Here is a 12983-nt window from a genome sequence, read left to right as displayed (position 1 = left end):
ATTGGGAAATATGCTGGGGGTCAATCCCTATGGGGGAGTGAAGGACATAGAGTTGTCCAGAGAAAGGCCAACAGAGTTACAAGACATTGGGGTGGTCTTACAGGAGAGCTCTAAAGTGGGGATGGTCCTTCTGAATGATCCTGACTCAAGGCAAGGGTGGGAGGCCTCTAGTACCCTCTCCTTAATCAACCAGTCTTTGGATGAAGGTTTTCAGGAAGGAGCATGATCCTGGGGGCATGGCGGTCTTCAGCTGAGGGCAATTGTGAGAAAGACTTCGCTGAAGCCTGTGGGTCACCACTGCTCTGGGGTGATGAGAGAGCCACAGTGCTCAGCACAGAAGGGCACAGCACAGCCTCCCCTCCCGTCCTGAATGCTAGCTCGGTAATGATGCTTTCACATATGTCGGCTTGATTTCTCCCACTAGTTAACAGGATCCTTGTTGACTCTCTGTACGTTTCCCCTGACTGTGCATGGAGGCCGTTTGGAAAAAAATAGAGGGCTAGAGCCCTGATTTATGTCAGGCTCAAAAGAAGTACAACATGGAGAGTCCTGTTAAGACCCCATCAAGAACTCGATAGTATTAATCGGTCGATTAAAATTAGGGAAATCAATTATTATACTAACTGTGGTTTGAAGAGGGGAGCTTTTATAATGACATTTTCCCCCTGAATTAAAGCTATACTTTGAAATTAGGAATGTGACTTATCATTATAATCTTAATATTAGAAATTCTCTTTGCTTTTTGATTGGCTGCTAACCTACATGATTGAAGGGGGGGGGGAGAAGAAATTAGAAACCAACATGTTATGTTAAGATAAAAGAACATGAAGGTAAGCCTGAAGATACTACTTTCATGAAAGGCTTCCCTGTTGTCCTAATTAATTGCACAGAAGCCTAAGAGGGAAAAAACCCTGCTAACTTCTAAGTTGGCTTGATATCCTTTTTCATTTGTATCACCAAGGGGTACAAAGTGAATAAATCAATATCCCTGAAGCATACACTTAAAAACGCTCAACTTTTTATCTCCCTAATAGTTTTTTTTTTTTCATTAAGAAATAGGATTAAAGAAAATGTTCACATTTAAAGTAGGAGGAAGATTGGAAGTCAGAAGGATATAACACTAAAATATAGGACATTGTGTGTCACTTATTAAAAATGTGGGTTTGTATTGAGTAGTTCAGGCGTTCTCATCCCATCTGGAAGATCGTGTGTGCCAAAGCTGGGTTTAGTGTACTTATAAACCACTGTTGACGTACACAAAATAACTTTGATCTAAGAAAAAGATATCCCCAAGTTTTTACTAGTGCTCCAAACAAGAAGCAAACTTCAAGAACAACAGTAAACAACGGGCCCCTGGGTGGCTCAGTTGGTTGAGCGTCCGACTTCGGCTCAGGTGATGATCTTGCGGTCTGTGAGTTCGAGCCCCGCGTCGGGCTCTGGGCTGATGGCTCAGAGCCTGGAGCCTGCTTCGAATTCTGTGTCTCCCTCTCTCTCTGCCCCTCCCCCGCTCACACTCTGTCTGTCTCTCTCTCTCTCAAAAGTAAATTAACATTTTCAAAAAATTAAATTAGAAAAAAAAAAAGGACAGTAACAAAAGATGAATCCAAACATCACAAATAGCACTGAGGCCTGTAATGAAAGGCTTTTTGTGTCACTAAAACATCCCCTTGGCGGGCCCAGCTGCAGCTGTTACCGTTCGGGGAACATTCTCAAAGGGCAGATGTGCCAAAGTATGGCATTGCCCCTTTTCCACGGGGCGGGACATCTCGTCCCAGTTCTAGCCGAAAAGAGTGAGCCCCGGAGCCCTCACCCAGGGAGCAGCCTCGGCTGTGTCGGGGTGACGGGTGTGAAACGAGGGCCTGTCTCTCCTGTCTGAATCATGACTTCTCAAAATGCCAAAGAATCAACGAGGTGGAGCCTCGGCTGAGTTTTAACTTTTTGGGAATATTGAATATGACCCCCCGAAAAGTAACTGTTTGAACATATTAAGTCAGAGCTCAAGATAGCTTTTGAGGAATTTTATGATTGCTGTTTACTCGTGTGAATAGTCTGCTAAACAACCTATGAGCGTGGTGCTCGGTTTTCCACATGCCTCCCCGATCACCACTGTGGGCTCCGGGAGCGCGCAGCGATCTGCAGGGACCCTGGCTGGAATTCCAGAAGCAGTGGAATTTCAGAAATGAAATACCATTGCTGGTGTGTGCCCTAGCGATGCTGAAATAAGGCAGATACCCTCACCCCATCTCTCAGAACCACTGTACCTCATCCTCATAGTGACGTCGCAGAGAATTTTCTTTTCCTGCTTCTCTTTTCTTCAGTGAGACGTTGAAGTGTCCATTGACTTACCTTCACCCTGGTCCTCAGTGGCTTTCCTTCCTCGGGAGTATGTCCACCTAAAAGCAGGACTGTTCATTTGTAATCTCGCAGTCAAAGGAACCAAGGGATCATCTTGTCTGCAAGTTATTTTGGTGTGATGTAGATGGCTAGGGGCATACCCAGATCTGCCCTCTTCAAAAACAAAACAGAAACCCTTTAAAATAAATAAGAAACCTCTTACAAAAGAATCTGCGAGGGGACCGTTTATTTGATTTGACTGCTCTGGAAACCTTGATCTTAACTCAAACATATTGGCCAGGTCTATATTACAATGATAATACCAGAAGGATTTATTTATAAAGGCCACAAAAAGATTTGTTGACAATGAAATTAGTCTCTCGAATTAGAACACTGTATAGAAATATACAATTGGCTTTGTACTGTTTTTTTTCCCAAAACAAATTAAAAGGTTTCTGATATCATTCTCCAGATCTTTCTAGAGTGATCTCTTAGGATGGTCTTTAAGACACATTTTGCTTTCCAAGCCTCAAATATGTGGTGAGAACCTTCCAGCTTTTTTTGTTGGTGGCGGGGTGGGGGTGACAAATTCAATCAGCAGCATTTTAAATAGCTCTCACATTGTGCTTGGACCAGACCACAGGTCTGAATAACAGTCTCCTTTCTCTGCATAATATGGTCTCAGGGAATCTTCCTGGTCCCCATTTCCATGCTAATCTGGTTCTTGCTCTCCATCCACCCCTTTGAACTTGATACCTCCGACTGTCCCTCTCTCACCAAGTTCACTATTGCCAGAGTCCGAGGTTCTTGTTTCTTTTCCTTCTCTCTGGTGCATCTCTCTACCGACTGCAGACTTCACGCACAATTCCATGTGCCACCTTATTCCATCAAAACTGTGACTTCTGCCACTGCCACTTTCCTACATTTTCAGCACTGAGGCCCTACACATAAACTGGCACAAGAAATTTGCTCCATTGTTCTGCTTACTGTTGCTCACACCGTCTAGTCTGTCCTCCATGGAAGAACCATTGCATTGTGCACAGTTCTTGCTTCCCACCAAAGCCCTTGAAGGTGACCTTCATATTGTTTCTTGCTTCCTACATCTGACCCCCACCCAAGACTTTGTTAACATTTGCGTTGTTTCCCATGGCTGCGGGGGGGGGGGGGGGGGGGGAACATACCTTGATACATTTTATGCTCAGACTGCTACTTCTTCCCTTTGTTGTTGTTTTTTTCAATGTTTGTTTATTTTTGGGAGAGAGAGAGAGAGCAAGCAAGGGAGGGGCAGAGAGATGGAGACACAGAATCCGAAGCAGGCTCCAGACTCTGAGCTGTCAGCACAGAGCCTGATACGGGGCTTGAACTCATGAACTGCAAGATGATATCCTGAGCCGAAGTCGGGCACTTAAGCGACTGAGCCACCCAGGCACCCCACTTCTTCCCTTCGTATATGCTGTTTCCTCTGCCTAAAATGCCCTCCTCTGTCATTGCCTTCCTGAAGAATATGGGCACATGCAAAGTTTCCCCTAATTATTTCCTCCATTAATTACCACCTGTTCTGGGTGATCTTTATACCTTGAAATTACTTCTATTGGTTCTCATACTACATAGAAATTATTTGTTTATATGCCTGCTTCTCCACTATACTTAGATTTCTTGACATGAAGTCCTTGGTCATCTTTTGAGCCCCAGTTTCTGGCATAGTACTTAGAACATAATGGGCCCTCATTCATTTATTCATTCTTTAAGCAAATATTAATTGAGGATCTATTACGTTTCTCCTCTCATGGAGCACAGAGGACAGCGGAGGCAGAAATACCTCTGTCGGTTTTTTTTAATTAAAAAAAATTTTTTTTTAAGTAAACTCTACCCACCCCCGACGTGGGGCTTGAATTCATGACCCCGAGATAAAGAGTCACATGCTCTACTGACTGAGCCAGCCAGGTTTTTGATCCTTGTGTTTACTTTGACATTTCTTTCTTAAAAAACAAAACAAACTTCCAAACTGTCAGTGACCAGCATTTCCCTGTGTACTTGAGCTGTGTACAGTTCATCTCACCTTTTGTTTTTTAGTTACAAAAACCTTCTTAGGTCATAATCCAGGCTTTACAAACATATATTACTTTTTAAAAGTTACAGTAAATTTAAGACTGAGGGGCTGCCTGACTGGCTCAGTCAGAGAAGCGTGCGACTCTTGGTCTTGGGGTTGTGAGTTCGAGCCCCATGCTGGGGCTAGAGATTACTTAAATGAATAAATAAAAACTTTAAGACTGAGGCACATAGTCATTTTTCCTGTGAATTTTGTTTTTAAGTTGTTAAAAAAGTTGTTCTCAGCAGAGCGGGTTTAGGAGACAGTGTACTGTGGTTCCGCGGTAAGGGGCTTACGGGTTTCAGCAAGGTCAGTGTACTGGCCACGACCTCCATCTCCCCTCCCCCAGCCTTCAGTTTCACCATGACAACTGGCCCTGGGCTTAGACCACAATGGCAGCCACTGTGAGAATGCCAGCTTCCTCATGTAGGAAGGAAGCTGTCCGAGTCTGTTTAGCCTATAATGACAATACCAAGTTTTATTTTATCATAGTTGCTAATTAGGCGGCTAGAGAGGTTGCTAGGGGTTGGGGGTGGAGGTGGAATGGATTGGCTATAAATGGGCATGAGAGATCTTACTAGGGTGATGGAAACCTCCAAAAACTGATTTATGGTTATGGCTGCACAACCTGGTAACTTACCAAAACTCATTGAACTGCGCACTAGAAATGGATGAATTACATGACATGTAAAATACACATCAATAAAGAGATACTAAAGAGCAAAGTGTACACCACAGCCTCTTTTTTTATGGCCTTTTCTTTTTTTAAATTTTTTTACTTGAGTAGAGTTGACTTACAATGCTACGTTAGTTTCAGGCGTACAGCAGAGGGATCGGACTTCTCCTGTATGTTATGCCGTGGTCGCCACACGTGCGGCTACCATTTGTCATCACACGATGCTATTACGTGTCATTGACTGTATTCTCTGTGCTGTGCCTTTTATTCCTGCGACTTATTCATTCCACAGCTGGAAGCCTGGATCTCCCACTTCCTTCATCCATTTTGCCCATCCCCCCCCACCCCTCCTCCCTCTGGCAACCATCAGTTGGTTTTCTGTAGGTCTGTTTCTGCATTTTTTAAATTCATTTGTTTTGGGGACGCCTGGGTGGCTCAATCGGTTAAGTGCCCGACTTCGGCTCAGGTCATGATCTCGCGGTCCGTGGGTTCAAGCACCGTGTCGGGCTCTGTGTTGACAGCTCAGAGCCTGGAGCCTGTTTCGGATTCTGTGTCTCCCTCTCTCTGACCCTCCCCTGTTCATGCTCTGCCTCTCTCTATCTCAAAAATAAACGTTAAAAAAAATTAAATTCATGTTTTGTTTTTTAGATTCCACATAGAAGTGAAATCATATGATATTTGTCTTTCTCAGTCTCGCTTATTTCACTTAGCATAATACCTTCCAGGTATGGCAACACGTTGTTGCAAATGGCAAGATCTCATCCTGTCTTGTAATATTCCACGGAACACATATGCTGCATCTTCCTTATCCATTTGTCTATTGGTGGGCACTTGGGCTGCTCCCATACCTTGGTTATTGTAAATTATGTTGCACTAAATATAAGGGTGCATATATCTTTGCAAAGTAGTGTTTCTGTTTTCTTTGGATACAACTGTGTTTTTAAATGCTACCATTGAAATGAAAAAGCAGGGACCCAAAAAGAAAGGCAACAGAGGCTGAACCGTAATGAAACGCTACACAAACTTTTTTTTTTTTTTTTTCCAGTGAAAGTGGCTACCTGTCTTTCTATTTGGGCTTTCACACTTATTCCACACTTAGTCCAGCCTTAGTATTGAAACACCAAAAATACGGGCACGGGAATGGGGACTGTCTATGGAAAAAAGAAGCAAGGGTGTCTGTACTACTGTTCTCCACTGATGCTGCTCACAGAGGCTTGGCAGGGTGACTGTCTCTCAATAGGTCTTGAATTGAGCACAGAGCCGTGTCACAGGCAACTTGATTTCATGTATGACCCAGCTAACGCCGTATAAGCCACATTGAACAGGAAGGGGGCAGGAACACGGTCGGGTGTTAAGTGAGCAGCATTTGGGTGGAAGTGATGGAGGTGTAAGTCCTCCATAAGGCCAGGCACTGGGGGGTAAAATATGCACGTGTGGGGAGAGGGTATGGAGAAGAGGAACAGCTACACCAGAAGTATACAGGTGGTGCTTTGAAGAGGCAAGGCACTAAATAGTGTCTGCGTGTGTGTGTATAAGAGACAGAGAGAGACATCAGAGAAAGAGACAGACAGAAAGAGAAGGGTAGAGACCATCCCTGTGATCACCAGACATCACTAGCTCATGGTTGTGAAGTAGCCTCATGTGCTCGATATCATCTCCAGAAATGCTCCATGACTTTCTTCTGAGGTGGACACAGCCATATATAAATGCGTCAAGACGATGCCCCCTGAGGAGCATGGCTGGCTGCAGCAAACTAGGCTGGTAAAGAAGCAGAGAGCCTCGCTGTCCTTGTTGACCTTCTCTCCTGGGATTTCTTCCTGGACTTTGGTGAATCAGGCCCGGAAGGCACCATGGAGAGAGGCGGCAACAGGTGAGTGTAGGGAAGAGAGGGGCAGTTCAAGAACTTGGTTAGTATTTGTAAATGTTGAATTTGTATACATTTTTGTTTCATAGAGCACAAAATGTTCTCTTTTAAAAAGTCACCGGAAGGGGCGCCTGGGTGGCTCAGTCAGTTGAGCATCTGAATTTGGCTCAGATCACGATCTCACGGTTTGTGGGGTCGAACCCCGCATCGGGCTCTGTGCTGATAAGCTCAGAGCCTGGAGCCCACTTCAGATTCTGTGTCTCTTTTTCTCTTTCTGCCCCTCCTCTGCTTATGCATGCTGTCTCTCTCAAAAATAAGTAAACAGTAAAAATTGTTTAAAAATTAAAAATAAATGAAAATAACAAGTCAGCAGGAAAAGACTGGCAGTCCTTACCCTGCCTTTCTGCTGGAGATCCTGAACCCAGACCTGCTGGACTGCCTGGCCGCTCACTGCCAGCACCGGGGCTAAAACCTTCATTACTGAAGGCAGTTCTGTGGAAAGGCCTTTTTTGTTTTCTTTTCAGATGTATGTGCTCATATAAGTTTACTGCTACTTTGGGGAAAAAAAGAAAAAAAAAAAAAAAACACAACTCAGCAGATTAGTCTCAGACCTGGACTTTGGCCTTCTTACGCATACTTTGTTTTCAGCCAATTCCATCTTGGTAAGTGATCGCCTTTCATTTCACACACTGTTTTCCTTCCTGTAAACTGCAGGAATGGACCTGAAAAAACAAGCCTAGTTTTTTCATCATACACCTAAATGCACTATTTTAGCGATAGGTGTGTTGGCGAACTGTATACTATCCAGAATTCATGTTCATCTATCTGGAACCTGTCAATGTGACCTTATTTGGAAATAGGGTCTTTGTAGATGTAATCGATGAACATGCAGTCATACTGCATTACAATAGGCCCTAATCCAACAACTGGTGTCTTCATAAGAAGAAGGACAGAGAGGTTCAGACACAGAAACACAGAAAACCACGCATACACGGGAAAGGGCCCGGTGAAGCCAGAGGCAGAGACTCGAGTGACAAGTAGCTCCAAGCCCGATTGCTGCAACGGCCCGAAGCTGAGACGGGCCTGGGGCCGATTCTCCCTCAGAGGGTCCAGAAGAAACCACCCCTGCAGACACCTTGATTTCAGACTTGTGGCCTCCAGAAAGGTGGAAGAACACATTTCTGTTGTTGTAAGCCACCAGTTTGTGGTAATTGGCTACAGCAGCCCCGGGGGAGCCAATAGGGCAGGTATTCCAATGCTTTTGCTTAGTAGCTGCGCTGCCCACACAGCAGCCGAAGAGACTTTGTTACAATGTGAAGCCGACTGTGTCCAAGTGGAGAAGGTGAGGTCAGTAGAATGCTCCGTGAGCTCCGTGTGATCTGCACTGCCCCTCACCTCTCTCCCCTCGTTTCTTCTCTTCTTTGCCATCTCCCCCTGCTTGGTGACTTTCCAACACACCTCAGACTCTTTGCCTTTCTGTCATTCTGGAATGTTCTTTTGATACACACATGGCTCCTTCCCTTACCTGCTTCAGGTCTTTATTGCACTGGTACCTTCTTGGTGAGACTTCCCCTAACCTCTCTCTTGAAAATCACTGCTTATTCCCTAGCCCCTTTGCTGCCTTAGTTTTCTTCTTAACACTCACCACTATGTGGCATACCATATATTTTGCTTACTCATTTCATTTATCACCTGTCCTCCCTAGTAGAAGATCAGCTTTCTGAGGACAGGGAGTTTTGTCTGTTCCGATTACTGCTGTATCCTCTGCACCAATGTGCTCAACCCACACACAGTTGGTGCTCAATACATATTTGTTGGAAGAGCGCATGCATACGTTGGTGTGCGGGTGTGCTGTCGTGTTCACACATGAAATCACCTAATTTCTGAACACCCTGCATGTAAAGAACTGCCGCAGCTGGCAGAACTTACGTTGCTGTTACCGATTCTGGACGTGCCCCCAAAGCTGGACATTCGGCACTCGGGGCGAGGGGCACCTTGTGTTCCCGGTGCCTGTGCTGTCTACCTGGAACGCTGTGCCGACAGAATCCACGTGGTCCTTGGAGGTTAGTGTCTTAGTCTGCTTGGGCTGCAGACTGGGTGCCTTAAACAACAAACATTTAATTTTTTTTTTTTTTTCACAGTTCTGGAGGCTATGAGTCTGAGATCAGGGTGCCAGCATGATCAGGTTCTAGTGAGAGCCCTCTGCCTGGCTTGCAGGTGGCTGCCTTCTTACTGTGTCCTCACGTGGCAGAGAGAGAGAGACCTCTGGTGTCTCTTCTTAGACGCCAGTTCTGTGGGATCAGAGCTCCACCCCGATCCCCTCATTTCACCTTAATCACCTCCTCAAAGGCCTTATCTCCAATGCAGCCACATTGGGGTTGGAGATAACTAATTATAGTTACAGAGAGGACTACAGAGGAAAGCTCACAGGGAGCACAAATGGGTCAACTCTGTAGACACCCAGCTTTTATTTATGATCTACGTGGACATATCTTTACGGTGTGGGTTGATTTCGCATGACACGCTCTTCAGTTGCAAAGTTGATGTAGGGGCGCCTGGCTGGCTCAATCGGAGGATCCTTTGACTCTTGATCTCGGGGTTGTAAGTTCAAGCCCCACATTGGGTGTACAGATTACTTAAAAAAATCTTTTTTAAAAAAAGTTGATGTAACACAAAACTTGAAAAAATTTTTTTTAATATTTTTTTAACATTTGTTTATTATTGAGAGACAGAGAGACACAGAGCGTGAGCAGGGGAGGGGTAGAGAGAGGGAGAGACACAGAATCCAAGCAGGCTCCAGGCTCCGAGCTATCAGCACAGAGCCGGACGCGGGACTCGAACTCACAAACCGTGAGATCATGACCTGAGTCGGATGCTCAACCGACTGAGCCACCCAAGTGTCCCAAAAACTTGAAAAATTTTCATAAAAAGTAAAACACACTCCTAATTCCTCTATTTGAACAGACTCGTTTTCCTTTCTCAATTTTATCTTCTAGTCCTGCACATGTTCATCTAGTTTTACATATTTATAATCACAATGTAAATGCCATTTTTATTTTATTTTATTTTATTTTATTTTATTTTATTTTATTTTAGAGAGAGAGGGAGAGAAAAAGCATGAGTGGGGGAGGGGCAGAGGGAGCGAGAATCCCAAGCAGGCTCCACACCCATGACCAAGAGATCATGACCTGAGCTGAAAGCAAGTGTTGGATGCTTAACTGACCGAGTCAGCCAGGCGCCCCTGTAAGTGCCATTTCTAAAATACTATCTTTTAATTTAAGGTTTATCAAAAATATTTTTGACACTTCCGCAGTCTTCACGATTCTGACTTTTAATGACCACGTAATATGGCATCTGGCTGATGCACTACACTTTTTAAAATCGTTTTCCTGTTATAGAAACTTGGATTGCTTCTCAAGTTGGGCTGCTATAGATGGCCCTGTAGTAAAAATCTTCGTGCATATAGATTTTCGCTTCTGTGGAATTAGTTCCTTTGGATAAGTTCCCGGGAGTAGAATTGCTAGGTCAGAGTGACAGAACATCTGTGTGGCTCTTGCCACATATTGCAAGAAATGCAGTTTAAAAATACTATGCGGATATATGTTTTTACAGAGAAAATGGATCTGGTCGTAGGAGTATCAGGCTCCCAAGTGCTGGATGCAGTTTCAGTTCATGCCAATGTAAGGAATCTTAGAAATAATCCCCGTTGAAGATAAATATTGGCTGATACAACTTCCAACAAAAGTTTAGTCGTTTGTTGTGCATACAGGTAAATGGAAATGATATGCTTTCCATAGGACTTTTGGGGTATTCTCACAACTGTTTACTCTTAAATCAAGTAAAACTATAAATTTACAAATTGATTTGAGTGGTTAATCTCCACCCTCTAGGTCAACGTATTCCTCATGGTTATTTTAAGAAAAGAGAAATAGCTACTTGCTTTTGTGTCGTGTGGAATCCAAAACCAGATTACATTCCTTGTTCATAATAGGCTGTCAAATATTTGTTGAATGAATTAATGTATAATTGGTCTGCTTATTGCCTATTTTTAATATTTAATACTTAACTCTGACAAAGTTAATAAAAAGGTGCAAATCTTCAGCCTTACAAATGGAATTAAGAAAAATTGAAGTATAAAAAATATCACTTTTAAGAATAAAACAATTTTTAAAAAGACTAAAACAACAATATTATAGTCCATGATCACTTTTACTACACACAATTTCCTACTCCTCGTTGTTTAATTTTTTATTTTTTATTTTATTTATTTATTTTTTTTTTTAATGTTTATTTATTTTTGAGACAGAGAGAGACAGAGCATGAATGGGGGAGGGTCAGAGAGAGAGGGAGACACAGAATCTGAAACAGGCTCCAGGCTCTGAGCTGTCAGCACAGAGCCCGATGCGGGGCTCGAACTCATGGACCGCAAGATCATGACCTGAGCCGAAGTCGGATGCTTAACCGACTGAGCCACCCAGGCGCCCCCCTTGTTGTTTAATTTAACAATTCAAATATATAATAGTTAATATATCATTGTCAGTTGTCAGCTGCCAGAAAATTGTGGAGAACATTTTTTGATTCTTCCCAAATTTACATCCATTTCCATAGCCCTCTGTGTGTTAGATCATTGGCATTTTTTTCCTATAGAGTTTGAACTCTAAATTGATGGTGAAAATAGGCTTGCACCAGGCACCAACTGTCACTTCTTTGGGAATTTTGATTTGAAATAATCAGTCTTTTGGATTTGAGAAATCAAAATTCTATATAATCTATCTCAAAATACAAATGCTTTCAGCTTTTTTGTTTTTACAATGTACATACTTTTAGAATCACGTGTCTTAGACCTCACACTCTGGGGTTATGAATACAATTATTTATAAAGGAAAACATGGGCGGTAAAGGCATCAACCTATGACACCCAAAGGAAAAGTAAGTTTGGGGCTGAAAAGAGAGTCCTTCTGAAGCAGTGGACAAAGCACTGGAGAGGGAGTTGGAAGACCTAGGTCTAATCTAACTCTGTCTTTCGTGGCTGGCTCTGACCAGCCCTCCAGGCCTCCTCTCTGGCCCCGTCAATTCATTTTGCCCGCTCGACCCTGCCCCTATGTCCCACTCGTTGACGTTTAACGGTCATGCCATGCTTTTGGAAAATATTGCCCTTGCACATGCTGCTGCTTCTACCTGGAATGCCCTTTACTGTCTTCTCTGTCTGGCAAATTCCTGGTCATCCTTCACAGCCAAGTTCAACTGTCACTTGCACAATTAACTTTCCCCTAACATCTAGCAACCTTTCCTCCATTGTAGCCCTCCCACAAACAAACATGCAAAAACAAAAAAACAAACAAAAAAACCTGGCCTGGTCACAGAAGAAAACCCACCCATTTTCTTCTCTTAAGAGTACTAGGCATATTGATACAATCATTCCAATGTTTTCTTGAACACCTTACTGTGCTCGACCCTGTGAAACGGTTATGAACATACAGACAAGCCTTCATAGGACTCTTGGCCTATTGAGGATAAACAGAAAATGAACCAAAAAAGTAAGTTGTTTATGAGGTAGATTTAAGGTGATTAGTGCTTATGGAGAAAATAGAGTGGGAAGGGCAATAGAAGTGCCAGGGTGCTAGTGAGATGCTTCCAAATCAAAATTGGGTAATCAAGGGAGACTTCAGTGAGAAGGTGACATCCGAACAAAGACTTGAAACAGGTGAGGAAGTGAGCAACGGGGATATCTGATGAAGAGAGCTCCAGGTAGAGGGAACAGCAAGTTCAAAGGTCCTGAAGTAAGAGCTTGCCAGTAATATTTGAGGAACAGCAAGGAAGCTCATATGCATGGAACAAAATAGAAAGAGCAGTAGGGGAGACTAGATAAGAAAGATAATAGTGGGGCACCTGGGTGGCTCAGTTGGTTAAGCGTCCAACTTCAGCTCAGGACACAATCTCACGGTCTGTGAGTTTGAGCCCCGCATCGGGCTCTGTGCTGACAGCTCAGAGCCTGGAGCCTGCTTCAGATTCTGTGTCTC

The sequence above is a fragment of the Panthera pardus genome, unplaced genomic scaffold (genome assembly GCF_024362965.1).
Source record: "Panthera pardus isolate Hobbes unplaced genomic scaffold, ASM2436296v1 HiC_scaffold_1, whole genome shotgun sequence".
Classification (NCBI taxonomy): Eukaryota; Metazoa; Chordata; class Mammalia; order Carnivora; family Felidae; genus Panthera; species Panthera pardus.
This window is presented reverse-complemented; position numbering follows the sequence as displayed.